The sequence below is a fragment of the Euleptes europaea genome, chromosome 5 (assembly GCF_029931775.1).
Source record: "Euleptes europaea isolate rEulEur1 chromosome 5, rEulEur1.hap1, whole genome shotgun sequence".
Taxonomy (NCBI): Eukaryota; Metazoa; Chordata; class Lepidosauria; order Squamata; family Sphaerodactylidae; genus Euleptes; species Euleptes europaea.
In genome coordinates this window covers 19,118,086-19,144,253 of record NC_079316.1, presented here as the reverse complement: position 1 = coordinate 19,144,253, position 26,168 = coordinate 19,118,086, and the positions used below count along the sequence as shown (strand labels likewise).

The 26,168-nt window shown below is 45.1% G+C and overlaps 1 protein-coding gene across 1 annotated transcript in view; it reads right to left on the bottom strand.

The window, feature by feature from the left end:
* PLD1 (phospholipase D1) overlaps positions 1 to 25,792 on the bottom strand; it is a 127,583-nt gene extending 101,791 nt beyond the window's left edge. Inside the window, exon 1 of the mRNA XM_056849495.1 lies at positions 25,764 to 25,792. The gene's annotated coding sequence lies outside the window, so the exon portion shown is untranslated. The remainder of the gene's footprint in view (positions 1 to 25,763) is intronic.
* Between the last annotated feature and the right edge of the window lie 376 nt (positions 25,793 to 26,168).

Here is a 26,168-nt window from a genome sequence, read left to right as displayed (position 1 = left end):
AATCAGACATGCAAGAAAAAGACCACAGTAGCCACGTGTGCTAAATCAAACTTATTGCATCCCCACTTGTGTTTCCACTTGCGCAAGATCTTGTGTAACTTTTTTCTGGATGCTATAATAGAGCCAGCATGGTGTAGTGGTTAAGAGCGGCTGCGGCTCAGTGGTAGAGCATCTGAAAATGGGTATAAAAACCAACTCTTCTTCTTCTTCTACACAGGGGTGAAAGTGCTGGCTGTTGCACAAGATCGTGCATAAGCAGGACTGTACTGTCCATTTATGTTTCCGCTTGCTAACTGCTGGATCCAAGCCATTAGTTTTGCCCCGTCTGCAAAAGCACAGGCTCGGAGCTTTCGATAACCTTGGCAATGGCCGCTCAAGCATTACTAAACCGGGTTGTTTTCGTTCAAACCAAAACTGGCATCAAGCTAGCATCTGATGTCTCAGCTTTTTACCCCTGAAAAACACTCTTGTCTGGTTGGAAACAGCAAGAGGGAATCAGAGAATGGTAAGGGTGCAGCGGGGCAGACAACGCTTGAAACAGAGCGGCCCTTGAAAAACAGCATTCTCGCTCTGAGGAGGAGGGCTCACCCTGGAATAACACGGTGTGCATTCTGGGCAGTGCATAGCATTAGCTGCATGGAGATAACCAATAACTGCTTTTGTTGACATACAGCCCTCTAAAATATTGTCATCAATGATGTCAGGGTGCAGTTCGGGCCTCCAAGTATGATACTGCTGAACGTGGAGCCAGCTCCATTTGTTTCATAACATTTGGGTATATTCATTACGTTCCGTAGTTGATGCTATGAAAAGCTAAGGGTTCCAGCTGGGTTGGTTCAGCAAAAGTGGCCGAAGCACGTGAGATTAAGTTCATGCCCACAGTTCCAGTCTGTCTGAGCCCAAAGAAAAACAGGCTCCGTTTTCAGATATGAAGCTTTCAGCCAATGCTGCATTATGTGAACGGGCAAAAAACTTCAGTCATTTGTAATCTGAATACACAAATCTATGCTGCATGGCCCTCTTGGCAAGAGAGGCTTTATGAAACATACCCTCTTACTCCTAGAAGGGTTGTGGCTAGGGTTGCCAGCTCCGGGTTGGGAAATACCTGGAGATTTTGGAGGTGGAGCATGAGTGGGGTTTGGAGAGGGGAGAGACTTCAATGCCATAGAGTCCAATTGCCAAAGCGGCCATCTTCTCCGGAGGAACTGATCTCTGCCGGCCGGAGATAGTTACAATAGTGGGAGATCTCCAGCCACCACCTGGAGGCTGGCAACCCTAGTTGTGGCTCAGGGACGGGGCATCGGCTTTGCATGCAGAAGGTCCCAGGTTCGATCCCTGGTATCTCCAGTTAAAAGGATCAGGGAGTAGTTGAGGTGGAAAACCTCCATCCGAGACCCTGGAGTGCTGCGGCTTGAATAGACAGAACCGACCTTGACAGACCCAGAGTCTGCCTCCGCATAAGGCAGCTTTCACACATTACAAAGCTCTCATGACTGCCTCAAGGATGTTTTATCAGAAGTGTTGTCGGAGTTCCACCTTCAGAACTTAATTCCCACTCCTCGTTTTGGATCATGATGGCCGTGTGTCAGGTGGGAGGAGCTCAAGCCTTTCCCCAATGACTACATGGAACAAATAACTCAATGGGACAAATAACAGTTTCAGGCTGAGAAAACATTGCCAGGAGGAAGACTTAAGCCCTATTCCTCTACTTGTGACCCACATTGGGCACACGTGTACCTAAGAACTGAGGTTCAAGCCAGTGAATGTCTGACCAAAAGTTCCTGTGGCAACTACATAGGGAACATGAACACTTTTAAAAGTGTGGAATGGCCCCATTATCTGTTTAAGTAGAAAGAGAGACCTCTGAGACACGCTTTGATAGATACTGTCTAGGTAGGGTTGCTTGCTCTGAGTTGGGAAATTCCTGGTGATTTGGGGGGGAGTGAAGCCTGAGGAGGGTGGGGTTTAGGGAGGAGAGGGACCTCAGCAGGGTACAAAGCCATTTTCTCCAGGGGGACAGATCTCTGTTGTCTGGAGATCCACTGTAATCCCAGGAGATCTCCAGGCCCCACCTAGAGGTTGGCAACTCTGTTTCTAGGGCATGTGACCCTCTGCCTGCCAGGGCATAAATACACATAGTGGTGCTCCTTGTGGATTATATACCTAATCTCACAGGATCCTGCCTCTCTGCTTGTGTGTCTAGCTCTATAAGTCTATTTCCCTGAAGGAAAGCATTCCTTCCACCTACAACAAACAGGTATAACCAGCATGTCATGTTAAGAAGTCATTTATTCTCACCTTAACTTTAGCAGTCAATTTAGGGTTGCCCCCTTCACCACCAGCGGGACGTTTTTGGGGCGGAGTCTGAGGAAGGAGGGGTTTGGGGAGGGGCTTCAATGCCATAGAGTCCAATTGCCAAAGCGGCCATTTTCTCCAGAGGAACTGATCTCTATCGGCTGGAGATCAGCTGTAATAGCAGGAGATCTCCAGCAAGTACCTGGAGGTTGGCAACCCTGCCAACTTAGTTTCGCCCCTGCACTGTCTAGGGCAGCCTCTTTAGTGGGGATGGAATTGAAAAAACCTGTTTGCTTTTACTCACATTCAGAAGAAAAGTAAAGGCTATCCTCTGTCCCTTTAGTTTTAGTACGGGAATACAGAGGCTCTGGCTGCACTTGGAACGTAATGAACAAATCTCAGTTTATATGAGATGCAAGGTAAGCCAAAAGGCTTGCCCATTCCCTCACCTTTCTCCTATCCTTGAGAAGAGCTAGAAAGTTTTACGTCTATCTGATTTAGAACAAACTCTTATTATATCCATATTATTATATCAAAATTGAGAGAAAGCATAGTGTGGTGGTTAAAAGCCATGGACCCTAATCTGGAGAACCGGGCTTGATTCTCCGCTCCTCCACATGAGCGGCGGTGTCTAATCTGGAGTGCCAGGTTTGATTCCCCACTCCTCCACATGAAGCCTGCAGGGTAATATTAGAAATTATAAGGAGAATATGTAAAGTATCCTTAACCATAGATTTTAAGCTAATGTTAATGAGCACAACAGGGAACTCGGGGGTAAACAAGAGGGATCAGGCCATACTCAAGGCTATGTTATTAGCAAGCAAAGCAGTAATAGCTCTGGGTTGGAAGGATAAAAGTAAATGGACTATAGAAATCTGGCACAACTGTTTGAATTTATACAGTCGGATATCGTCGAGATGATGCGCCAGAAGACTTCGTGGGAAGACAAGAGCAGGGAAATCATGAGTAGATGGAAGACCTACTTAGAGTGGATATCAGTGGAAGGAAGAAAAGACATTAGGTGGAAGATCCAGACTTTGTGCCCATGGCTGGGGTTAAGAGACTAAAAATTATAAGGAGAAAGAGTGGGGCTAGGGAGGGGGATGGGAGGGATGGAAGGGAATGAGAAAAGTACGTTATACAAACAATGTATGTAGAATAAGAAATATATTTTTGAAATTTGTATAAAAAGAAACAATAAAAAAAATGAAGCCTGCTGGGTAACTTTGGGCCAGTCACACAGATTCATGTTGGGAAAGATGGCAATACACATCCAACGCGCGACCTTGAGGAAGGCAGAAGGCTGACTATGACGTAAGAAGAGCCCAGAAAGATCAGACCGAGGCCTATCTTGTCTAATGACAGTGGTCATCATCAAGATTCCTACATGACCCTTTACCCCACGGCATCTGTAGTCAAAGGTATACGCTCCCTGAACAGGGGGGGCTCCATACAGCTGCTCACAGCTGCCATTTTCAAACAGAAATACCAAGACCTGGCTAATTATTATTGTTTGTTTGTTTTAAAGAAAAGCAATGCTTGGCAGCCTAACATGGGCACGTTCACCCAGCCTTCGTTTTCCCCATTAAATGATTCAGGCCGACCCATACGTAACAGGTTGACATGTCTGTCTGAGCTGTTAAACTGCAGTTATGATGTTGATCTAAGTTATTTTAAGTGCCTAGGCAAACACATTACCCTCTATCTCGAGAACCCTTTCAAAGCTTGCTGCATTGATGTGACTGACTCGGACAGAACTGTGGCTTTTAGCTCAGCAGGCAGACACTCTCTTTTTTTAGTTCCCATGACTTCTCTTTGCAATCGCTGACCTTCTGGCGGAGTTTCCTAGCAAACACCTTAACGTTCCCACTCCCAACTAAGGGCAGCTATGGGGGACAGAACTAGAAATGAAAGATCTGGCAGGGCATAAGGAAACCTCTGTTACATCGGTTCTGCTTCACCGAGATCAGACTTGCCATTGGTTTTTAGGACTGCTACAAAGCCGCAAAGTCTACAATGGGCTTTCGTGTGTTTTCCCTCTAATTCAGCTGTAGGAGAGCCCAAGATTTTGTTCTCACAGCTATGGTCAAAGTTCAATCTTTGGACTGCAGATGCAGGCTTCCATGACCAAATGCTTCTCGATATACAAAATTACCTTCATATAGAAAGCTAGCTTATCAAGGCTAAGCATCCTGCTCTTTTTGCACATGAGCTTCTTTTCTAAAAATGGGGAATTTTCTATGATGTGAGCTGCTACCCTGTCCCTCCCTCCCACACACACAGAGGCCTGTGTTGTTTGTACCCCACAATTCTTTGGTCTTCGGATGCCAGAGGCGCAAGGAAGAATTAAGCTGAAGGTAATCCTTCACAGTTTGATCTCATCAGATCTCGGAAGCTAAACAGGCTCAGCCCTGGTTAGTACTTGGATGGGAGACCACCAAGTCCAGATGTGGTTAGTACTTGGATGGGAGACCACCAAGGAAGTCCAGGGTTACTATGCAAAGACAGACGATGGCAAACCACATCTGTTTGTCTCTTGCCTAGAAAACCCTACAGGGTTGCCATAAGATGGCTACGACTTGATGGCACTATCAGTGTTTTATCAGGTGGTCCTAAATTGGCATAGTGGTCAGAATATCCGACTAGGATCTAGGAGTCCCGGGTTCAAATCCCCATTCAGCCATGGAGGCTTGCTGGGTGGCCTTGTTTCACATATTGTCAGCCTAGCCTACCTCAAAGAGTAGTTGTGAGCATAAAATGGACGAGTGGAGAATGATGTAAGCTGCTTTGGGTCTCCACTGGGGTAGGCTGACCATATTCCCTTGAGACAAAAACAGGACGTTGGGATGGCAAAAACGGGACAGGGGTTATGTAATATTAGTGTAACCCGATCAGAGCGCATTTCTATGAGAATTTACCCAGTCATGCCTGCATGCAGCATAAGAAAAGTCAGAACTGAAGGAAACAAACGTTGGAAGTGTAATGAGGTGCAAAACGGGACAAAATTGACATTTTAATTAAAAAGACAGGACGGCTGGGAAATATGATAAAAACGGGACTGTCCCGTTCAAAACGGTACATATGGTAAGCCCACACTGGGGAGAAAGGTGGGGTATAAATTGGACAGACAGAGCTGGAGATTCCCACTGAAACTGACAGACTATTATACACCACATACAGACATAAGGAAGAATAAATAGTTAATTTAAGGAACTGCATAGTAAATAGTTAATTTAAGGAATTCACTTATACATGTTGTTATGAGTGTCACCAGTTCAGGTGTTTTTTTAAGGTTTATAGAAATTCTGTCCTCCAAATAACTACACTCATGCCTCCAAAGAATGTCTCAGTCTATGCTGTAAGCAAAATTTCATACGTGCACCCTCTGCAAAACATCCTACAGAACGGACTTCTTTATGTACCAGCACCTGGCCCACCACTGAGCTCTAAAAATTCAGATTTGATCATGGAGGAAACACTCTCAGAGTTTTACATAAATTAAAACGAGGAGAGAAACTGCACATCGTATTAATCAGTGATACTGTTCTTTCAGGGATAAAGCACACAAAACATTTTACTAAGAGAAAAGAAACTCTGAAAACAAGTCCTCATCACTGCCGTTCTTAGGGCTGAAGTAATTTTGTGTTCACAGCATTTGAGCTAAATTGATTTTAAAGTCCTGCCTCTCTCTTGCCTGGAAAGGAGACGAGATATAAGTCAGCTAGTCACCCTCACAGGATTATTGGACCGTTGGCAATGGTTAAAACAAGCAACCTGTTTTCAGGAGGAATTATAATGTCAGATAGTTCATACACTGTGCATAGGCCAGGCCAGTTTAGGGCACCCTCTGCTATCGGACAGATAACCATATATGCATATAATTCTGAACTAGGACTTTCATATGCGGATGTTAAATCTAAACATTTGGGTCAGGTTATAGTGTGTGTGGGTGTTTGTAACAACCTGGGTCAGCCTCCAGATTTGCACAAAAATCCCCCAAAGGGGGGGGATAGAAAATTGGTGTGGCAGGAGGGGGAAAGGGGGAGGAGCAGAAGCAACCCACCAGGGTGCTGCAGGGGAAGGGACAAGCGGTAGCCGCCACCACGTGAGCTAGGCAGGAGCAGGTGATAGCGCTGCAGGTAGGTTGGCTGACTGGCGAGTCAGCAGCCTGGAGAATGGGAGGGGGGGTAAGATGGGATTCCCCACCTCGGAATACAGGAATCACACATAACCCACCTACTTGGTTTAACAGGGTGAATTTCTAGTATGAATTTCTAGGTGAATTTCTAGCCAACCAGGTGCCTCTACGAAGCCCACCAACAAGACAACTGCATGCCTATTAGGTGTCCCACAGCACCTAATAGGCATGCTCCTCTGATCCTGGAGAGAATAGGTATGCATCATTAATAGCCATTTTGACTAGTAGCCATGGATAGCCCTCTCCTCCATGAACATATCCAGTCCGCTCTTAAAGCCTTCCAAGTTGGCAGCCATCACCACATCCTGGGGCAGGGAGTACCACAATTTAACTATGTGTTGTGTGAAGAAATTCTTCCTCTTATCTCTTTTATCTGAAGTCCATCGCTTCAAAGCCGCCTGACTGCGACCACACACATTTGCAGTCACCACATGGTACAAAACCAAGTAGGAAATGGAAGTGCAACCATGAATACTTTCATTCAATGTGACATTACCAGGTCCTGCCTGATGACATCACTAGACTCCCTCCCATGACATCATCAGGCTCCACCCAACGTCATTCAGGTTTTGGGATGAGGGAGACTTGGCAACCCTACCTCCCCATGGGTACTCTTCTGCCCCCATCATCACATTCTGGCTCTGAGCTTGTGTGACATCTGCGAGTCCATCCAAGCGATGGGGAAGGTCAAACAGCAAACCCTTCAACCACTGCCTCTCCTGCTTAATTTGCTAATTTTTGAAGGCACAGAAGTTCCCTTTGGGCTGCAGCTGAGCACTCCGATTTCCAGAAGTATTCATTTTTGTTGAATAACAGCAACAATCATGTGAACAGCTTGGTCAATCTCTTGTTTAAACACATCTTTGCATTTTCTTAATTATCTGTTATCACAGTGGTGCAATTATGCACAAAGGCTTTTTCTTATTGGCAGTCGCTGACTCATCTGGATACAGCTGTTTATGGATTCTGTCCACTTTCTCCAACAATTTTTTTTTTACTCCCTTCTACGTTCATCCTTTCTCTCCCACCCAACCCCCAACCCCACCAAGCTAGGAATCTTCATCACCTCATTGTTGACCGTGTATGCTAGAGAGTAAATACAGCCAAAAGGCCACTGCCTATCTACTATGCATTGGTAAGTAAAATATAATCCAGTCCTGATGCTCACCCGTGTTTCTAAGGTCATGTTTTCATGCAGACAGTTGCATGCCTCTTATCTTTCCTTAAAAATAAACATTGGAAGCTACAGGATTCATAAGAGACCTTGAAAATGACACAAACGTGGGAAGAAAGGGAAGGCAGGAAAGACCTAATATATGTTCTAGCTAGGAGGCATTTTGACTGCAGAACAACTAAAGCAGAACTTTATCCGTGTCAGCTGAGTTATCCAACTGCATGTGCACCTCTCAACGAAATCCTGTCAACATATTCAAAAAGGACCAAATGAAAAAGAGGATAGCTTAAGCAGGAATGTTCTTATTTATAATCAGGGACTCCCAGCTGCAAAGGAAGGCAGGATTCTTGCACCTGCAGAAGAGGGAATTACAGCAAGGAGTTTTTCTCACTGCCGCAGCATTATAACACAACAAACGGGACCTGCAAAACTCCTATCTTCTACAAAAGCATTTAAGGCATTTGGCCAATGCGGCTGTCTCTTTTGAGAGGCTCGCTGGAATCTGAAGGAGGAGGTCCTTGTATCTTTTCCCACATGTGAGAAAACAACCTGGTTTGTAACCAAGTGGACAGATGACCAGCAGTGAAAGGGAGACCTCTTTCTTCCTTCTACCCACAGCTCCATGGTCCTTTGCTAAAGATGCCAGCCTCCCTAAAAGGCCTTTTCCCTTAAAAAAAAAAAAAGTTGGGTGTGGGATTTATGCAAATACACTTAACTAGAGTTGCCAGGTCCCTCTTCTCCACCAGCGGGAGCTTTTTTGAGTGGCTCTGGGGACAGCAATAATGCACGTGCAGCCACGCGATTGCATCACTTTCAAGTTTACCCCAGAAGCACCGCATCGCGCGGGATGCTCTAGCACTCTTACCGCCAAAACTCTATGGAAATCACAGAGTTTGGGGAGGGGGAGTGCTAGAGCATCCCCATCGCAATGCGGCGCTTCTGGGGTAAACCCGAAAGTGACATAATTGCACTGCTGCAGCAGCGTGCGTGCTTGCTGGACTGCCGGAAAGAAAACTTCCCTGTTCGGACTGGTTAATTCTGTTCAGACAGAAACGGGCATTCGGTAAGCCTACACATAACAGCTTGCTTAGGAAAATTCTCCTGGATGTTTTCAGAGGGTAGCCATATTGGTCTGCAGTAGAACTGTTAGATTCGAGACCAGTAGCACCTTAGAGACCAACAAGATTTTTTATGCCTGGAAATCTCGTTAGTTTCTAAGGTGCTATTGGACTCAAATCTAACTGTTCTCCATGATGTGGAGGTTAAAAAAGAAGGACGAAGGGAGAAGCACATTTTGGTTTATTAACGCAATACCTTACTAACAGCTGGATGATAACATCTGTATTCAATAATACTAAGCACTGCAGAATAAAACATGACTGACTGCCCCGGTAAGTGTCCTTAATAATATAGCCTCTGCAAGACCGCTCCTGTTTCAGTCAAAACTCCCACTGGTTTTATTGAAGCAAGGTTTGTACCCTCAACATTGTTGGGTCTTAGATAGCGAGATTCGTTATATGTCAGACAGTCAAAGGGTTAATTAGCCAAATGGTCAGGAAGAACAGGTCACCATTGCTTCCATGTCATATGGTCACGTAGGCAAAGTAATCTGCATTTTACTGCTTTGGTATATCCTTTGTTTGAAAGGGAAACTGTATCCCAGTTACTTGTAAGTTACCAACCTGCAAGCATGGAAGAGCACATTCTCCCTGTGAGAATGGCTACTCGTGAGTAAGCGTAGTAACTGCTAAAGGAGTTTAGCAAGTCTAGGGAACTTAGAGATGTAGGATGTTTATTGTTTAATCCATGTACCCTACCCTTGAGATTAGTTAGTAAAGAATTGATTTGATTAAGAAAACGACTCTATGGTATTTTTGTGTGTGACTAACCTTTATTATCAATATGCCAAAACCAAGATTCATTGCCCTGAATGGTAGCAGATTAATTAAGTGAGTTTCAGATCCTAACAAACATTTTAGAAGGTAACAGGTTTCTAGTCACAGCTGGCGAAAAACAGGTAGCAATCATCCGTGTAGATCATAAGAACGATGCATGTTGTGGAATGTAAAGAAGCAATAATGGGTTACAAGCCCGTATTGTGGGTGTCAGACTAATGAAAAAGTTCCAGACGGCTACATTAAATTCAGCTTCATTTGCAGCATTAAAACTTTCCCCTGGTGATTAAAAATATTTGCAAGTACCTTCTGTAAATCACTGGCGGGTTTTAATTATCTAAATGCTCCCAAAGCGGAACACCAAGCGCTGCCTGAAGTTTTTTTGTATGTCTGGCAGAATGCTATTCTGGGATTTTTACATGCGCGGCAGGCAGATGAAATAACCACCTGCCAAATCATATTTCTGCATTAAATTTCAAGTACTACAAGCAGAATGACGAGACTGGGATTCTGTCTGGGGCTCAACTCCAACTGCATTAAGTGGGCTTAGAAAGAACTGAAGTCGTCGGACTCGAAATGCTTCACATACTAACAAGCCAAACTAGATTCCACATTTGAAAGCCTCTCTATATCAAGAAGAATAAGAGCTGGTTTTTATACCCCGCTTTTCTCTCCTGTAAGGAGTCTCAAAGCGGCTTACAATTGTCTCCCCCCCCCTCAAAAAACAAGCACCTTGTGAGGCAGATGAGGCTGAGAAGAAGAAGAGTTGGTTTTTATATGCCGACTTTCTCGACCACATAAGGAAGAATCAAACCGGCTTACAATCAACTTCCTTTCCCCTCCACACAACAGACACCCTGTGAGGTAGGTGGGGCTGAGAGAGCTCTAAGAGAGCTGTGACTGGCCCAAGGACACCCAGCTGGCTTCATGTGTAGGAGTGGGGAAACCAACCCGGTTCACCAGATTAGTATCCGTCGCTCATGTGGAGGAGTGGGGAATCAAACCCGGTTCTCCAGATCAGAGTCCACCGCTCCAAACCACTACTCTTAACCACTATACCATTCTGGCACAGAGAACTGTGACTGGCCCAAGGTGACCCAGCAGGGCCTCCAAAGATGACTTCTTATTCATTATTCTGCATAACTGATTTTAGTTTGGCTAGTCATGTAAACGGCAAAGAGCTTAATCAGAGCAAAACTGAAGCCTCAACTCTGCAAAATTATGTCCTAGCCCCAGTAGCCTGGCATCTGAAACTGCAACTGGCATTGCCCACATACATCAAAGCGTAACTTCATCAGCATTAGAGCTAGAAACTTACTCTTCTTAAAACTGAACACTGAGCATTTGCAGAACCAGCTGGAATGCACAATGGCTTCTATAGCAGAGGCACAAGGGTTCCTCTGTAGGCATGTCAATAGGAAAAAGATTCTGGGAGACATTTGCCATTTTTGAATATATTAAACAGACTTACTTTTTATTTAATTGAAACTTCAAAAAAAAATTAAAACCCTAGCTACTTGATTCTGCACAAACAGTCCAAATTGGAACTTACCATTTGGTCACAAAATGCTAAACATCAAAATGTCATCAAGATTGAAGGTTGAAAAAAGTAAAAGTAACATTTGAAAAGATCATGCTGTACAGCTTGTCATTAGGAAGAAAGTACGTGGGCGAACGTGAAGAAGGACTGCATGTCTAAGACAGGAAGAAGGGGCTATTTTATTTATACGAAAATTTATACACCGCTAATTAGCGAAAGTGAGTACCCAGCTTGCTGGGAGTAAAGGGAAGATGACTGGGGAAGGCACTGGCAAACCACCCCATAAACAAAAGTCTGTCCAGTAAACGTCGGGATGTGACGTCACCCCATGGGTCAGGAATGACCCGGTGCTTGCACAGGGGACCTTTACCTTTACCTTTACTTAATTAGCATAAATATGGGACTCTTGGCAGCTGGCATAACTGGGGATAAAACACAAAATGAAAAAAAAAAACACGTAGTAGGGGTACAAACAGATGTACAAAGTTTGAAGGATCATTCCAGAGGGTGAGCGCACTGTGTTTAGATTCATACTTTTTTCACCACAGATGATAAATCAGAAACACAGCTAAAAAAAAACCTCGACCTGGGTTTTCATGTCTTGGCACCATTAGACAACAACTCAATCCAAATGCCAAGAAAGCCAAGTGTAAGCCTACCGATTGTTTCAGAAAAGTTTGCACGTTTTCAATTACATTGTAACACACTGCTTGCACCGTACTATTGTCAAAGGCTAAAGAGCCTATCACTTTAGAAAAAGACGACTAAGGAGAGGTTTATAAGAAGTTTATAAAATTGTGCACGGGATGGAAAAAGTTGATGGAGAGAACTTTCCTCCTACTCCCATAATACTAAAACTCAGGGGCACCTAAGGAAGTTTGGGGGCATAATTTGCCTGGAGCCTATCTGTTGGAAAGGTGAAAATAATGTTCTTTAATTGAAATTCTACTTACCACAGTTATTCATTTTATCATACTTGAGGCCCTATAAAACATTCCCTGCATCCTTCTTTACCCCCTGGCAATGCCTAGCGAGTGCCACGCCATTGGCACAGGAAAAACAATCTTTCTCAAGCTCAGCCATCGTTTTTATTCCAAGTGAGATGACTTGACATTAACGGGTGTTGCCATGGAAATTATTAGAGTAACAAATGTTAACTTATATATCTCCAGAAGCGTGCTAGAACCATCAGAAGTGATCCCTGATTGCAAAGTCCATGAGGACGGAGACAGTGATTAATGCAAAAAACCAAGGAACACAGGAAAGTAAGAGAGGCCGCCAGAAACTTACAAAGAACTGCTTTAGTCATTCACTGAGGTGAGGTGAGGCAATGGCCTCAGGCAACCGATTTAGAGAGCTACCCTGGGTGTAGACAGCCAGGGAGGTGTGGTGCTTAAAGTGCTGGACTAGGTTCGAATCCCCACTATGCCACAGAAGTAGGGTTGCCAACCTTCAGGTACTAGCTGGAGATCTCCTGCTGCTACAACTGATCTCCAGCCGATAGAGATCAGTTCACCTGGAGAAAATGGCCACTTTGGCAATTGGACTCTATGGCAATGAAGTCCCTCCCCTCCCCGAACCCCACCCTCCTCAGGCTCCACTCCAAAAACCTCCCGCCGATGGCGAAGAGGGATCTGGCAACCCTACACAGAAGCTTGCTGGCTAGCCACACACTCTTCGTTTAACCTACCTCCCTGGGTTGTCGTGAAGATAAAACAGAGGAGAGAAGGATGTAAGCCTCTTTGGATCTCCACTAGGCAGGAAAAAAGGTAAAGATATTCCCCTGGGCAAGCACCAGGTCATTCCACACCCATGGGGTGATGCCACATCCCGACGTTTACTAGGCAGAAAATGTTTACGGGGTGGTCTTCCATTGCCTTCCCCAGTCATCTGCACTAGGGAGAAAGGCAAGATATAAATGAATAAATTGTGTGGGGAGGGGGCTCTGCTGCCTTGCCTTGCGTTCAAATCTTCAGTCAGCCGTAAAAGCTGAGTGAAAGACCTGGGCCAGTCACTCTCCCTCAGCCTAAACCTCACAGGGTTGTGAGGAGAAAATGGGGGGGGAAGGGGACATGGATGCCATCCTGGTTTCTTTACAGACTGGGTGGGATAAAAGTCTAATAGTAATGTATTTCAGGAAAGTTAGCAATGAATTTCAGGAAAGCAAGTAGCAGAGGTATCAATTATATTTGCAAATCACCTTTTCTTTCTTACCACAGCACAACCATCCCTGTCACCACTCCTGCAAGGCAAGTCCAGGGCGTGTTATGTGAGTCTCCTGAAAGGTCCCACATTCTTCATACATTCATGAGATTCCGAGATGAAAGGTACTCAGGAAGCTTGAAAGCACCGTCACCCTCTGGGATCAATAGCTTTGAGAATTACAGCATGAAGTGTCAGCCACCTCAATGCAAGAACAAAGCGATTCATTCACTTCCACAGGGGGAGCCTACTACAGAATACCAATGGTTAAGGTGTGGTATTAATGTGTATGCTATTTTGCCTGGGAGTGTTTGGTTTATCCTTTCTCTACAAAACAGAAATAACTGTAAAAGCACCAGTGATCCACTTGCTTTTCAAAATGCTCATCTTACAGTATAAATCCAAGTCTACAACGTGTGGTTTCCACTTTCACAAAATGCTGCCTTCACAGCTAGGCCTAATGGAGTGTGAAATGTATCACCCTGTCCTGAGGATCGCTGGCCATCTACAGAAGCCCATTAGGAGCCCCATGACACAAAGTGATAAGCTGCAGCACTGCAATCCAAGCTCTGCTCAAGACCTGAGTTTGATCCCAACAGAAGTTGGTTTCAGGTAGCCGGCTCAAGGTTGACTCAGCTTTCCATCCTTCCGAGGTGGGTAAAATGAGTACCCAGCTTGCCAGGGGTAAAGTGTAGATGACTGGGGAAGGAGATGGCACACCACCCCGTAAACATAGTCTGCCTAGTAAACGTTGGGATGTGACCCCAAGGGGCAGTAATGACCCGATGCTTGAACACCTTCACATTTAGGAGATCCTCAAGGAGAAAAATCAATCACCTAAAGGTAAAAAGCTGGAAAATGGCAACAGTAGTGGAAATTTGGTATTCCCATTTCACAGGAAGGGCCCACCCATTCTACAGAACTGGTTATCATTCTGAAGGTCACTTGGATTTGAACCACTGCAAACAGAAGTAGGTATCCCATGTTTTTTCCTAAGCTACAGAGCAGATTGCTCAACCAATGACAGATTGTGCCTGGGGGCAGGTAACTATTCTCACTTGATGAGCATGATGTCTATCATGTAACAGGTGGCCAGACAGGCAATGTGGAGACTGTAGCAGATTTCACCCACATGGCGGTGACAGCAGGCAATTTCTTCCCCCTGGTGCCGTACTGAGGAAGGGAAGTATTTTGGATGAAGTGCTCTGTGACCAAGAGACTTCAGCATGACCAAAAGATTATTACGGCCAACCTGCCTTTTACATACATAATAGTCCCTGCAAAATGCTTAGATCCATTCTCACTGAAGGGAGTAACTTCAAAAGATGAATCCAAATAATCTGGAATCCGAGATCCCACTCTGTTTCAAAGCAGACTCACGCAATAAACTGGAAGAGATTCCTGAGAATCAGTCAACTTCCAAACAGGCAAGCATGATGAAATCTTTTTGTTATTGTTCATTTTTTGGAAACAGGAAGCAGATAAGATAAGCTGGCATTTTTCAGCCTGTTATGCACACAACCACATACCTTTGATGGTCGAACAACAACAGTGCTAACATTTTTTCCCCTTGCAGTCACAGTTATTCACAGCGAGGGGCCACAGCTCAGCGGGAGAGAACATCCTTTGCATGTACCAAGTTGCAGGATCAATCTCCAGTTATCAGGATCTGGGTGCTGGGAGAGGCCTTTGCCAGTCAGAGTAGACCGCTTTGGGCTACATGGCTCTACTCAATATGGGGCAGTTTCGTATGCAGGCCAAGAATCTGCAGGGCACAACCTTCAAGAGCAGAAGATAGTCTCCAACACCAAATTTGTGTTCTCAGCTTTCAGGAGAAGAAAGCTATTAGTTTCCAGCTGTCATAGCAGAACGCAAGTTTAGAAATCGAGTTATCTGTATGAGCTTCAGACACCAAAAGTCCAACAGTGCTTTCCAGTTAAAATTAAGGGAGAAAAACTTTCACTATCTTCTCTCTGCTTATTAGTTATTATTGAACACACAAGAACATGAAGCTGCGTTACACTGAACCAGACCATTGATTCCATCAAGGTCAGCACTGTCTACTTAGGCAGGCAGCAGCTCTCAGATAGAGGCTTTTCACATCACCTACCACCTTATGCTTTTAGCTGAAGATGCCAGGGATCAAACCTTGAACACATGAACACATGAAGCTGCCTGAATCAGACCTTTAGTCCATCAAAGTCAGTATTGTCGACTCAGACCAGCAGCGACTCTCCAGGTTCTCAGGTACAGGTATTTCACATCACCTACTTGCCTAGTCCCTTTAACTGGAGATGCCGGGGACTGAACCTGGGACCTTCTGCATGTCAAGCAGAGGCTCCACCACTGAGCACCTGTAAATAATGTCTTGCAGAGAAGCAGGAAACTTCATGGCTGAAGAATCCCTGGATCCAGCTGCCTCGGAGGAGGAGGAGAAGAGTTGGTGTTTATATGCCGACTTTCTCTACCACTCAAGGGAGAATCAAACCGACTTACAATCACCTTCCCTCCCCTCCCCACAACAGACACCCTGTGAGGTAGATGAGGCTGAGAGAGTGTGACTAGCCCAAGGTCACCCAGCTGGCTTCATGTGTAGGAGTGGGGCAACCAACCCAGTTCACCAGATGAGCATCCACCACTCATCTGGAGGAGTGGGGAATCAAACCCGGTTCTCCAGATCAGACTCCACCACTCCAAACCACCGCTCTTAACCACTACAACACTACACCACTACATCCTTCAGCCTCTTTTCCTATTTACAAATGAGAAACTAAGGTCTGGTTCACACATGGATGTCTACATCTTGCAGGGAGCCAGACCATTACAAATTTTGGTTTGTTTCCAGTTCACCAACTTTAATAAGCCACTCAGTATCCAGTTCAGCTATTTAGAACCAGTTAGAATGCAGGATGTAAGGGCCCGCCTCATAAATTCTCGCAAGGACACTGTAATTCCTTTACAGTGAACACAATGATAAATATTTAACTACAGGGAAAAATCAGTTTATTTAATTATGACATTCTCATGCGTTAATGCCATATCTTACTGAACTCTGCCATTCATATTTGACCAATGTGAGGATGGGGTGAAAACTGGAGATGTTGGGCCTACCACGGAGATGCTGATGAAAGAGACATCCGTGTGATAGAGTCTCCCGCTACTCTGAAAGGTTTAGGTACGTTTGGCTGTGTTCTTTCTTGGCTGTGCTACCCATCCTTGACTGCCCTCGGGGTAGGGAAACTCATGATGTAATGGTGGCATAGCACCTAGCAAGAGAACCTAAACATGGGGGTGGGACTGAAAACTCGGGGAGGCTATTTTCAAAAGGCATTCCCATGGCACATCTGCTCCTGATTCAAATCTCAGTGCCAAAATATACATTTGCAGCCGGGAGGGAGAATACCATTATTTTCATTTCGTTGCTTATATAAATGTAAACATAAAATAATAAACAGATTTGTGGTGCAGCCACACAGTGGGCATTAACGCATGGGCAGAATGTTCCTGGTTCGCTCCTCTGTTATCCCACAATATTTTAATCCCACAATATTTAAGTCTGGATAATCAAACCCATGACGCCAGCCTATCCCACATTAAGTCTGAAACAAGTAGCTGCTGGAGGCTCCCCATGCGTTTGAACCAACCATATAATGTGGGATAGTTCGCAATACGGGATAGCAGGGGAGTGACATCGCCCAAGGATTGGCTGAGGAGTTATCCAATCAAAGGGCGATTCTCCCCCTTTTTTTTTTCTTTGAACGCCAGCGTTCCGGTATACCATCGTCTCAACCTGTCAATTAAAAAAAGGCGGGACGGGAGACCGGAAGCAGCAATTGCTCGCACAGGAAAGGGGGCGGGACGGGGGACGGGAAGCGGCAATTGCTCGCGCAGGGAAGGGGGCGGGAGGGAGGAGACTGGTAAGGAGCATTAGTAGCCAGCTAGCCGAGTAATTACACGCACGTCGGCGTTCCGGTAATGTAGCGGAATTTAAAAAAAGTAGCGGATTAGAACTGAAAAGATCGCTATAAACCAGGGATTGATTAACCCGGTTTTTTTTGCCTTAATTCGCAACTAAGGTGGGTCCGATGCGCAGCCCTTGGACGGTCGTGCGTGTGGACCATGGAGATTCGCTACTATTAAGGCACAAAAGCGAGACAAATTGGCCGTGCGTTAAGCCCCTTAGAATACCATTCTGATCACTCCAACTGAAAAGGACTTCACCGTTGCACCTACCCTTTGGCCATGTGAAATAGGCCCTGCATCAAATCTTGCTTTTCTTAAACTCACTAAATGGTTGCTACTTTGAAGTCCTATTTGTGAGCTCTCTTGCTATTTGTGCATCAATAGATAGATAATACACCAGCATTGTGTATTAGCAAGCTCACAGGTGATTTGTTTCACTGGGCTCAAAATTTGAGCTAGTAGGTAGGGGAAAGGTCCTAACAGATACCTAAAAATTAACTAAAGGGTCCTGTTTGATAACTAAAAAAGGAAAAAGGTCTTGGCTGCTAGATAATTCTGTTAAGACCTTTCCCCTACCCGCCAGCTCAAATTTTGAGCCCAGTAAAACAAATCACCTGTGACCTTGCTAATCAGATAGTATTTGTACTGAACCATGTATTAACAGTTACCAAGAAAACCTTGGAAGGAAAAGAAGCAGCCCAACTTGCAGCGTCTATGAACTTCATTATTACAGGTATCATTGTATAGCCTATGTCAATTACATGCCTGCAAGTTAACTATGACGCTGTAGCACACGCCTCTTATTTGTATAACCAATGTTGTTAAACAACACTCTGTAAATAGAAGCTTATATTCATTTATTGTCAGGCTGAAAAAGTGGAACCCTGCGAAAAACGTTTACAAATTCCGGAAGACGTTTCCATCTCATTGTCAGGCTGTTATCTCGGTTTAGATGTTTCCTTTCGTTTCTCTGCTGAACCGTCCAGACTTCAAGGACGGCTTCACATACCAAAGCCTGGGAACGCCACTCCTAGGAAATAATGCTCTGTTTATGCTTTGTAATCTCCTGCCGTTTCTCTGCCTTATATTTCCAAGTAACGGGCAAGACAACTCATAGCTGTCATCTTATCCTCAATGAACTGTATTGCCTATTTGACCAGTAAAGCCATCTGCTTGGAATCTGATTGTCTCTGTGGTGATTTCTGGTTCGATGGGTCAAGAGCTCACACTCATCTATAACATCAAACATCTTATCAAAAAAACTGGGATTTTTTTCCTTTTGAAAGCGCCAAGACGCAACTCAGTCTTTTCAGACATTTTTTAAGACCGTGTAACCTTTAAAAGTCTTTGTTTGGACTCACTAAGAAGAGTTACCAATATTGTGTGTATATAGAATTAATGTTTAGTTGTGGTTAAGTTTCTGTTTGAACTTCACTATTGTCTTCACTTTATTGTAATACACTGTTCTGATACATTTGCATACAGAGCTAAGTGCTGTCTTTTCTTTAGCAGTACCTGGAGGTTGGCAACCCTACCCTCTGGAATTATTCTCACAAAAAGGGGATCTGTGTGTTCTTGCCTTACCTTTTACCATGAAGATTTATAACATTGGTTAAAAGAACAAGCAGATGCAGATTTATTACAATAATAAAAACATAAGCGAGGAAACACATCCTGGCATTTGTTATTTCCGCATAGGACACATAAGATTCATTTTGCAACAAATCTGCCTGCCTGTAACCCTTCTTTTATTCTCCAATACTATGTTCACTTCCACCACACACGTATACATACTTAAAATGCACTGACACTTTCAAAAGTTTTTTTTTAAATGTATAGTACTCTATGGTAAAAACATAGTTACCAGTGATTCCTAGAGCTACTGTTGCTAGTTCTAAATTCTTCCTGGATATGACATCATCACCCTTGTGAAACCAGTGGGTTTTTTATTCATCTCCTGCCACCGTTTGGTGCGGCGGCAGGCAATGGGAGCTCATGGGGGTATTTCCTGTCCTGACTTGTAGCCCTAGTTGCTGCTGAATATGCAGGGGAATCATTCGCTGGGGTGAGAGCACAGATATAGTAGCAGATAAAGGTGAGGGACTTAAGAGACTGACAGAGGGAAGAAGCAGAGTTCAAGACAAAGAAAAGGGAAGGGAAGCTTGCTTAGAAGGGGCTGGCACTCACGCCCATGCTCAGTTGCAGCTCATCTTTAAAGCCACATTTTCACGCATGGTCCCAACATTTACCGGATGTTGTGTATGTATTTAGTAGGGTAGAAACCAAGGGGAGACTTAGGAGCTTGAGTTCTGCACGACGGATCCTAAACCCTGCTCGCCCTATTGGCTAAGCAAACGGATCCTATTGGCCCTAAGCCAGCATGTCCCATTGGTCACCGAGAGGGTATTCCCCCGCTATCACGGATCGGGGGGGAGTGGCCGAAGGCAGCCAGGGTGGCATATAAGCAGGGCACATTCAGTGTGTAAGTTAGTTCTGTGCTGAAATCAAATAAAGCTGTGTTGTTGAACTCCGTCTCTGATCTCGTGAATCCTTCCCACGCGGACTTAACACCGGGCATCTTGTTAGTCACAGCAATAGGAGGCACCGTACAGATGAAATTAAACACTTCCCAGTTTCAACCCACTACCCACAGTAAATGTTTGCGCATGCACAATAGGGTGGAGACCCTTTGATAATAACAGTGCATTTGTAATTACAAGGCAAATTCTCTAGCCTCCCTTACAGTGCTGTGGAAACCATAAAATAAAACAAAACTGACCACATAGCCTTTAGAGGCTCGCTGTTCTCTATCAACACACTTGCACACTGAGGAATTGAAGGAACAATCCTCACCCACCCCCATTTCTTTTCTGTCTGTTTAGACAGATGGCTTCTTGGCGATTAGAATGCATCTGAAACACACGCAGAGTGGGAGAGCTGTCTGACAACTGAGGAGCAGTGGTTGGGATCTGATTATATCATTTTTCACTCATGTTGTTTCATCTGCTTTTTAATTGAGAGTGAACACCCACAACAGGCCGAGGTGGAGGAGATCATGCATTTGCATGACGTCTAAGGGACAAGCGACACGGACAAAATCTTCGATGTCATGGTTACATAACTCCAGTAAATGTGGGCAGCATCCACGCTCCCCGTACCCCAAGCAGAATCTATACATGCAGCAACGGCTGTCTCAGCAACAATAAAGCTAGGGGGAGGATAGATATATGCACATCTTTCTCTACCCACAACATTTGCCTACTCCTTGCAGGAGAAGAGACACAAAGCCAACCAGTAAGATAAGAAAGAAAGATACCTTAAAAGCCCCATATAGTTCTAGCTCTAAAGGTTTTAGGGTGCTACCCAAAGAGCTATGCCAAGATAACCCTGAGTTATGGCAAGTATATCCCAAAGGTCTGGAGTCCCACAGGTGGCAATGAGAGGGAGGGGTTGCAACTCAGTGGTAGAGCATCTTCTTGGCATGCAGAAGGTCCCAGGTTCAACCCCCGGCATCTCCAGTTAAGAGTATCAGATAGCAGGCAGTGTGAAAGACCTTTATCAGAGACCCTGGAGAGCAGCAGCTGGTCAGAGTAGACAATACTGACTTTGACAGACAAATGGTCTGATTCAGTAATAGGGCAGATTCATGTGTGCATTTGTTTGTTGAGGTGACCAGTATGGGTTTGCTCCTACAGAACTGGCGAAATGGCATTGAGCCATGCCACACAACACACACTGCAGGGGAAGACATTCAGAAAAGACACTCATTAGCCAATCCGACTGGGAGGCGGCGGATTTCCTCTTGATGCCAATGTCAGAACCTAAGTGGAACCAGTTTAGTGATCCTCTCCAAAAAACCGTTGCAGCAAACCTCTCCAAAAAGCCTCTCCTGGTATACCCCCTGAAGATCTTTACGATCGTCTCATAATGACCTACTGGTGGTCCCTGGCCCTAAGAGTGTGCAGCTGTCGTCAACAAGAGCCAGGGCCTTTTCAGCGCTGGCGCCGGCCTGGTGGAATGCTCTGTCTGGTGACATTAGGGCCCTGCGGGACCTTAAAAAGTTCTGCAGGGCCTGCAAGACGGAGCTATTCCGCCAGGCCTATAGTTGAGGACAACCACGAATGTCATCTTGCTGGCCTCCCCATTCCCTTTCTTGTATATTATTTTATGTTAACTGAGGGGTACCTGCCGCCTCTCTCCGGCAACTTGAGTGGTATTTAGGCATCTGTAGTTTTTGTAGTTTTTAAGTTTAATTGGGATGTTATTGGTTTAAATTTAGACTTTTGGGTTAATTTTTATTATTGATTATATTGATGTATTTTATATGATGTTACCTGCTCTGGGCCTGGCTTCGGCCAGGGAGGGCAGGCTATAAATCACAAAAATAAATAAATATCCCAAAAGCAGGTTCTCCAGCATCTGTTGCAAGACTGCATCTCCTACTCCAAAAGATTCAAGGTTTATGCTAAATTTGCTTTAAGTCACCTTGCAATTCAGCCAACAAGGACAACCCCCAACTCAACACGATTTTGGTCACCCCATCACCATGAGGGTGTTACCCTTAGAGGAGGGGCCGTGGCTCAGTGGTGGAGCACCTGCTTGGCATGCAGAAGGTCTTAGGTTCAATCCCCGGCATCTCCAGTTAAAGGGACTAGGTGGGTAGGTGATATGAAAGACCTCTGCCTGAGACCCTGGAGAGCCGCTGCCGGTCTGAGTAGACAATACTGACTTTGATGGACCAGCTGCCACACCTCAGAGTATGCTGAAACCAGCCCTCCCTACACTGTTACGTCAAAGACAAATGGTCCAGAGGGGAGCTACTTGGCTTACTACAGCGTGGTGAAGTGGTTAAGAGCGGTGGTTTGGAGCGGTGGAGTCTGATCTGGAGAACCGAGTTTGATGCCCCTCTCCTCCACATGAGTGGCGGAGGACAATCTCGTGAACTTCATTTGTTTTCCCACTCCTACACATGAAGCCAGCACCTCACAGGGTGCCTGTTGTGGGGAGGGGGAGGGGAAATGATTGTAAGCCGGTTTGATTCTTCCTTAAGTGGTAGAGAAAGTCGGCCTATAAAAGCCAACTCCTTCTTTTGCATACCAAGCATGTGTTCTGCCACCAAGCCATAGCCTTCATGTAACTCTTCTACACATAAACAACAGTTTTATACAGGAATGACCTCCAGGTTTTGCTCAAGAATGGCACCCATGCACCAAGTCACACCCAAGTCACGCACAGACATGCAGTGATCCATTCAAATTGTTTTCAGCATCCACCTGTCCCATTGTATCAGACACCATAGGGTTTCAGCCAGAAGCATGGCTGGTTAGCTGCCAACCCACCTTCCACTACTGATTGGAGAAGGGAACCACAGGCAACGGAAGTCAGGATGCTACTACCACAGCTAGTGTGCTGCAGTGGTTAAGAGTGTTGGATTAGTATCTCCGGTTTTCTCTACCTTTCAAGGAGAATCAAACCGGCTTACAATCACCTTTCCTTTCCTCTCCCCTCAATAGATTCCTTGTGAGGTAGGTGGGGCTGAGAGAGTTCAAAGAGAACTGTGACTAGCCCAAGGACACCCAGCAGGCTGCATGTGGAGGAGTGGGAAATCAAACCCAGTTCTCCAGATCAGAGTCTGCCGCTCTTAACCACTTGCCACGCTGGCTCTTTTTACTGGATAACCTTGAGCCCGTCACTCTCTCTGCCTAACCTACCTCCCAGGGTTGTTTTGAGGTTAAAACGGAGGAGGGGGAGAACAATACAAGCCACTTAGGGTCCCCATTGGGGAGAAAGGTGAGGTACAAATGAATAAAATAAAATAATCATCCTGATCTTGGAATCTAGTGGACCCCCCCCCCCTGGAGACACACTCCTGCGCAATCATCTCCTAAATAGCTCCATCGTCTACTATACTCCACATGAATGAATACAGAAACTTGTCTTACAGCAAGTCAGATCAATGTCTTCAATGTCAAAACCTTTATTGGCATAAGCAACATCCGCCGAGAACGTAATTGTACAGTTTCACTCAACAAAGTTCACTTGTTCCTGTTTACAATAGCATTCATGAATCCTCATTGCTTGCTGCAATAACTTGGCTACATAGTCAATTGTGGCCACATCCTGGGTAGACATAAGAAAGGCTACTTTACTCTCATCCAGTTGCCATTCCCTACTAGCGAACAATGGATTGATAAACGTAAGGTGGATTATCTGATAAAGGGGACAGTGCAAAAGAACATGTGCAACCGATAACCTTGCCGCGAGTGGTGTTTTTTGAAATCTCCCCTGTAATATTGCTGAGGGTGACACGTTAAACTCTAATCAGACCATTTGTCTGTCAAGGTCAGTATTGATTTCTCTGACTGGCTGCAGCTCTCCATGGTCTTGAGTAGTATGACCCACTACCATTTTAACTGGTGTTGCCGGGAATTGGAACCTGGGACCTTCTGCATGCAAAGCAGATGCCCTACCACCGAGGCAGAACCCACTCCCTCTACACGGGCAATCCACTGCTTAGAAAAACTAAAAGGCTACCCCTTTAAGCTTACAGATTGTTTCCCCTGCTTGTTTGCCCATTCTGCATCAAGTATTTGCAACCCAGCCAATGGAGGTGGGAAGGGCCAGAACTTCCCAACAATGAGATTTGGGCTCCCAACATCTTGTTAACACTTGTCAGGATCAATGTACAAATGCACTCATGTGGGGAGGGGCTGTGGCTCAGTGGTAGAGCATCTGCTTGCCATGCAGAAGGTCCCAGGTTCAATCCCCAGCATCTCCAGTTAAAGGGACTAGGCAAGTAGGTGACGTGAAAGACCTCTTCCTGAGACCCTGGAGACCCACTGCTGGTCTGAGCAGACAATACTGACTTTGATGGACCAAGCGTCTGATTCAGTAGAAGGCAGCTTCAGGTGTTCAATTATACCATCAGCAAGGGCTGGCAAACCTCGTACTAAAAAAGGCACATTATCTACTCCAGTATGACAGGGTGTAAATTGGAGGGAGGAACATTAATAATTTGAGATATGCTGATGACACTACATTATTGGCAGAAAATAGTGAAGATTTGAAACGACTACTGCTAAAAGTTACAAGAGAAAGTGCCAAAGCAGGACTACAGCTGAACATCAAGAAAACAAAAGTAATGACTACAGGAGAATTACACAACTTTAAGGTTGACAATGAGGATATTGAAATTGTTCAAGACTTTCTATTCCTTGGCTCCTCCATCAGGGAGACTGCAGCCAAGATATCAGAAGGAGATTGAGACTGGGAAGGGCAGCCATGAAGGAGCTAGAAAAGATTTTGAAGTGTAAGGATGTGTCACTGGCCACCAAGACTAGATTAATTCATGCCATCGTATTCCCTATTACTATGTATGGGTGTGAAAGCTGAACAGTGAAGAAAGCTGATAGGAAGAAAATAGATTCCTTTGAAATGTGGTGTTGGAGGAGAGTGTTACGGATACCGGGGGACTGCCAAAAAAACAAATCAGTGGGTTATAGATCAAATCAAGCCTGAACTGACCCTAGAAGCAAAAATGACTAAACTGAGGCTGTCGTATTTGGGTCACGTCATGAGACGACAAGAGTCACTGGAAAAGACAGTCATACTAGGAAAAGTTGAGGACAGCAGGAAAAGAGGAAGACCCAACAAGAGATGGACTGACTCAATAAAGGAAGCCACAGTGTTACTCCTCTGAAAATGCCTGCCACAGCTGCTGGCGAAACGTCAGGAAAGAAAATACCAAGACCACGGTTACACAGCCTGGATAACCCACAAGAACCACAGCCTTCAATTTGCAAGATCTGAGCAAGGCTGTCAAAGATAGGACATTTTGGAGGACTTTCATTCATAGGGTCGCCATGAGTCGGAAGTGACTTGACGGCACTTAACACACACACATGACAGGGCATAAGGCTTCCTTGCCTGATAAGAGATTCTTGCGGGACATAAAAGCTTGTACACCTGAGGCAACGACAGGCTGGGTTGCTAAGAGCTACCATGGGTGTCACTCATTAGTCTATGAAAATATATGCTGATCCACACACCAGGCTACTATACAGCTCCAAAGTCCATTATGCAATCTCTAGGAAGCCGGCCCTTTGCAAAGCGGGCTAAGAGCTCCCTTTGACCATTTCTTTTTAAACTTTGAGCAGTGCTCAGCACATTTGCATATAAACAAAACAGTAAGCAGGGAAGGTGGCCAGGGAAAGTCACTCTAACCACTTGCAAAAAAAAACAGGAGCCCTTTAAAGCAGGGACTTTCTCCTTCCAGACTCTCAATAACTAGGTCACCGTATTATTTCTTTTTTAAAGAAAAGCCTTTCTCGGGAACTCAGCGTTCACTCACTCCCCCCCTTGCCCACACTAGCAGAGCCTAAGCGTCAATTTTGACAGCTTTTCCACTTGTCGGCCGCTCCATGTTAGTTGGAAAACAAGTTGCAAGAAACAAAATGACGCTCGGGCGAAAGGGAATGAAGTTGGAAGTTTACTAACCTTGTGCCCCCAGGGAAGAAGCGGATCCATGATCCTTTTATTTTTTTTAACCAATCCACTCTCTTCTGCACGAAATTAAATCTCCCCGCCAAGGCTCCGGTGAAGAAAAATTGACAGAGGGACTCTTTATAGTCCCGAAAAGCAGGTGGTGTCTTAGTTGCTTCTGCCTACGTCTACCAGCTGCCTCCAGAGAGGCAGTTTAAGGGAGAGAATCCAGCCCCCGAGAGCCTTCAGCCTATGAAGCAGAGCTAATAACAGGGAAAACCACTCCCTCTGTGTGAAGCAGAGCAAGCAATTGCAAGGGAAAGCAGAAGGGGGGGAGCCACAGAAGTCAGGAGTGAGACTTTCTATGTTTTGATGCTGCACAGGTCTTCATGGGAAACAAGAAAAGACCAAAATGGGGCA